Raw genomic sequence first — 5,141 nt, 5'->3', positions numbered from 1 at the left:
CGGTTTTTTCAATTTTCTGGGAAATCCTATCATTAGATTTTTTTAAAAATACGATATTCTTGCTTAACTAACGTTTTTACATAGGGATTAAGCATTTAGAACGAAATCTAATGTAGGAAAATGGTACTTTACTCTTGATCGGTACGTTGGGACTTTGAAAATATTCGGGCGTACGCGGCGCGCTCGGCGCTTCGAACAGCTCCGGTGTCCCCATTATTTTCGATTTACGGCTAAAATAAATTTTTCTAATTTTTTTCAATAACATATTCCTGCTAAAATAACTTTTTTACATAGGGATTAAGCATTTAGAACGATACATTGTTTAAAATAAGGGCACTTTACTCTTGACATTTTACGGTTTTTTCAATTTTCTGAAAAATCCTATCATTAGATTTTTTTAAAAATACGATATTCTTGCTTAACTAACGTTTCTACATAGGGATTAAGCATTTAGAACGAAATCTAATGTCAGAAAATGGCACTTTACTCTTGACATTTTTCGGTTTTTTCAATTTTCTGGGAAATCCTATCATTAGATTTTTTTAAAAATACGATATTCTTGCTTAACTAACGTTTTTACATAGGGATTAAGCATTTAGAACGAAATCTAATGTAGGAAAATGGTACTTTACTCTTGATCGGTACGTTGGTACTTTGAAAATATTCGGCCGTACGCGGCGCGTCTCGGCGCTTCGAACAGCTCCGGTGTCCCCATTATTTTCGATTTACGGCTAAAATAAATTTTTCTAATTTTTTTCAATTACATATTCTTGCTTAGATAACTTTTTTACATAGGGATTAAGCATTTAGAACGACATATTGTTTAAAATAATGGTACTTTACTCTTGTGATTTTTCGGTTTTTTTTGATTATTTTGAAAAATAAATTTTTGTAATTTTTTTAAATACGATATTCGTGATCAGTGAACGATTTCACATATGGATTAAGCATTTAGAATCGTGCGGAAGCGTTATTAAAAAAGTTTACTCGATGCGATGGGACTTTGAAAAGTTTGTGAAAATTTTCATATTGGGAAAAAATGTGTAATTTTTTGTCTAGTTTACGGTAGTGTAATTTATTTTAATGTTTACTATAAATTTTTTTTTCGTTCGTTCACGCGCTATGTTACAACAGCACGGCCGGGCGGTCTGTTGCCGCGGCGGTTTACACTCGTAAGCGCGCGTGCTATTCGGCCGGCGGCGCCGGCGTCCTTGCCGGCCGTTCGGTATCTATAAGAGATACACGGTCCGTGCGAGGCGGACGGAGCAGAGCGGGTTTTGGGCCAATTCTACGATCTCGGTCGAGAAGCTGTCTCAGAGCTCCTTCGGGGCTTCGGTCCTGACTGTTTCGTGCCGTTTACGTTACGGACTTTTCTCCACACAGCGTGGCCACGGGTCGGTGTCTTTGACCGAATGGCCCATATGTGGCAAGCCCTACGGGGTTGGTTACCCGTATGCACTTTGTATGTATACTCGTACTCACTGAGCAATCGACTCTTCTGTCCGAGCGATGGAAAAATTTTTTAAACTGCATCTGTAAGATTTGGAAGCAAATCGTACCAATTGAAAACTGTGGCTAAAATGAATAGCCCAGTGGAGAGAGAAAACTATCAAAAAACTGATTTTTTAAATCAAGAGGTGTCAGAAATCGAAATGCCTAGCGCGAGCGGAAGAACACGCTTTCTCGCCAGTCCAGCATGTGTCCTGTCCGTTCTTCCTCGGCTTGCCGATTTTGCCCAGATCAGAGGTTTCGTGCTTCCGGCGGTCAGAAGATCAGCGTGAGCGTACGCGCTTCCACGACTATGGCATCACCCATGTACTTTTTCCTCTGAATATATTTGAGTACATAAAAAATATTAAAACATATAGAGAGAACTGTGTCTTGGATCTTAAAAATTTGTCAATAGCGATGATATATTATTACTTAACTTGAAGTATTTGTACGTTTTAGCTGGGACGTACATTTATCTTACAAGATGTTAATAGCGAGACTCTTGAAGATAAAATTATCTTGTGATTTTATGAAGGCAAAGATAGAAACGTACGAAGCTGGCGTACGTAGAAAAATGTGATTTTACGATAGAACAAAAATATAATACGTACGTTTTTGGGCGTACGGTAAAATATCTGTATGGTAGAAAAATGAAAGAAATTGAGCGTTAAAGAAGATATGTTACAAGCGCGGAATGTGGCAAAACTTGTACATATTTGAAAGAGAAAAGTGGTGTGTCGACCTGACATATATATATGAAACAGGCGACGATGGAAAAGGATTTAAATTTTGTCCATTTTATATATACATATTGTATAGTTCCCTGGTTGATCCTGCCAGTAGTCATATGCTTGTCTCAAAGATTAAGCCATGCATGTCTCAGTACATGCCGTATTAAGGTGAAACCGCGAATGGCTCATTAAATCAGTTATGGTTTCTTAGATCGTACTAAAATTTACTTGGATAACTGTGGTAATTCTAGAGCTAATACATGCAAAACAGAGTTCCGACCAGAGATGGTAGGAACGCTTTTATTAGATCAAAACCAATCGGTGGCGGGTGTTTACACTCGTCCATCGTTTGCTTTGGTGACTCTGAATAACTTTGTGCTGATCGCATGGTCTTATAGCACCGGCGACGCATCTTTCAAATGTCTGCCTTATCAACTGTCGATGGTAGGTTCTGCGCCTACCATGGTTGTAACGGGTAACGGGGAATCAGGGTTCGATTCCGGAGAGGGAGCCTGAGAAACGGCTACCACATCCAAGGAAGGCAGCAGGCGCGCAAATTACCCACTCCCGGCACGGGGAGGTAGTGACGAAAAATAACGATACGGGACTCATCCGAGGCCCCGTAATCGGAATGAGTACACTTTAAATCCTTTAACGAGGATCCATTGGAGGGCAAGTCTGGTGCCAGCAGCCGCGGTAATTCCAGCTCCAATAGCGTATATTAAAGTTGTTGCGGTTAAAAAGCTCGTAGTTGAATCTGTGTGTCACAGTGTCGGTTCATCGCTCGCGGTGTTTAACTGGCATTATGTGGTACGTCCTACCGGTGGGCTTTGCTCTTCACGGGGCGGTCCAACTAATATCCCATCGCGGTGCTCTTCACTGAGTGTCGAGGTGGGCCGGTACGTTTACTTTGAACAAATTAGAGTGCTCAAAGCAGGCTACCTTCGCCTGAATACTGTGTGCATGGAATAATGGAATAGGACCTCGGTTCTATTTTGTTGGTTTTCGGAACCCCGAGGTAATGATTAATAGGGACAGATGGGGGCATTCGTATTGCGACGTTAGAGGTGAAATTCTTGGATCGTCGCAAGACGGACAGAAGCGAAAGCATTTGCCAAAAATGTTTTCATTAATCAAGAACGAAAGTTAGAGGTTCGAAGGCGATCAGATACCGCCCTAGTTCTAACCATAAACGATGCCAGCTAGCGATCCGCCGAAGTTCCTACGATGACTCGGCGGGCAGCTTCCGGGAAACCAAAGCTTTTGGGTTCCGGGGGAAGTATGGTTGCAAAGCTGAAACTTAAAGGAATTGACGGAAGGGCACCACCAGGAGTGGAGCCTGCGGCTTAATTTGACTCAACACGGGAAACCTCACCAGGCCCGGACACCGGAAGGATTGACAGATTGATAGCTCTTTCTTGATTCGGTGGGTGGTGGTGCATGGCCGTTCTTAGTTGGTGGAGCGATTTGTCTGGTTAATTCCGATAACGAACGAGACTCTAGCCTGCTAAATAGACGTAATTATGGTATCTCGAAGGCTCTCGGCTTCTGCCGGTGGGGTTTTTACTACCAACGTACAAACAAATCTTCTTAGAGGGACAGGCGGCTTCTAGCCGCACGAGATTGAGCAATAACAGGTCTGTGATGCCCTTAGATGTTCTGGGCCGCACGCGCGCTACACTGAAGGAATCAGCGTGTGTTCCCTGGCCGAAAGGCCCGGGTAACCCGCTGAACCTCCTTCGTGCTAGGGATTGGGGCTTGCAATTATTCCCCATGAACGAGGAATTCCCAGTAAGCGCGAGTCATAAGCTCGCGTTGATTACGTCCCTGCCCTTTGTACACACCGCCCGTCGCTACTACCGATTGAATGATTTAGTGAGGTCTTCGGACTGGTGCGCGGCAATGTTTCGGCATTGCCGATGATGCCGGGAAGATGACCAAACTTGATTATTTAGAGGAAGTAAAAGTCGTAACAAGGTTTCCGTAGGTGAACCTGCGGAAGGATCATTACAATGTTCCAATATATCTCAAAGAGAGAGGAGAGGAGGAGAGAAAATGAATTCGATTAGTTTGTGGATAAGAATTCATATAAAAAAAAAAGATATTGTTGAGCCCGCCAGATCATTCGTGCGTGATTTACACGGCCAGACGTGTGTACTACACGTATTAGGCCTTTGATCTGCGTTGCGTAGGCCACAACAAATCTTTCAAAGAGAGAGAGATATATGTGTTGTTGGGGTTTGTGATTATGAAGGTGCCCCAACGCACAAAAATATATAAAAATGTACAAAGTTGGGATGTGGTGTGGTGGAGAAGAGTTGGGCCCGACCAGATCATTCGTGCGTGATTTACACGGCAGACGTGTGTACTACACGTATTAGGCCTTTGATCTGCGTTGCGTAGGCCATCTTCCTTCCAAGACACACACGTGTTGGGGTTTGTGTGATTTTATGATAGTGCCTCAACACGGAAAAATAAGCGTACGAGAAGAGTTGGGCCCGACCAGATCATTCGTGCGTGATTTATACACGGCCAGACGCGTATTATATTACACGTATTAGGCCTTTGATCTGCGTTGCGTAGGCCATCTTCTCGATAGAGAGAAAGCCAATGTATTCTTTTTTCTTTCTTTACACACACACACACAGTTGTAGTAGGACAGGGAGGGATGCGAGCGTGCTAATCACGCTTCCTCAAGTCTTCGCTGTGGTGTGTAAAAAAAAAAGAAAAAAAGGAATCGTTGGGAAAGTCCAAAGGACGAAAATATCGGGCAGTCTGAAGATAACTTAATGCTCGTTTACATTGGTATCAAGAGAGACCGGCTTGTGTAGCTCGTTTCAATGCTGTGTCGTTGTCATTGACACCCTACTCTGTTGCGCGCTAGTGGCAGCATGAGCGTGGGACGTATATATATATGAC

At 43.0% G+C, this 5,141-nt stretch overlaps 1 non-coding gene across 1 annotated transcript; it reads left to right on the top strand.

The window, feature by feature from the left end:
• Positions 1-2,311: 2,311 nt before the first annotated feature.
• On the top strand, positions 2,312-4,232 carry LOC143263766 (small subunit ribosomal RNA). The gene has a single exon (XR_013037109.1). It is a non-coding gene; the product is annotated as a small subunit ribosomal RNA (ribosomal RNA).
• The last annotated feature ends 909 nt before the right edge of the window (positions 4,233-5,141 follow it).

Source organism: Megalopta genalis, unplaced genomic scaffold (assembly GCF_051020955.1).
Source record: "Megalopta genalis isolate 19385.01 unplaced genomic scaffold, iyMegGena1_principal scaffold1473, whole genome shotgun sequence".
In the NCBI taxonomy this organism is placed as follows: Eukaryota; Metazoa; Arthropoda; class Insecta; order Hymenoptera; family Halictidae; genus Megalopta; species Megalopta genalis.
Note: the sequence above shows the minus strand (reverse complement) of the source record. Positions and strands in the feature narration are given on the sequence as shown.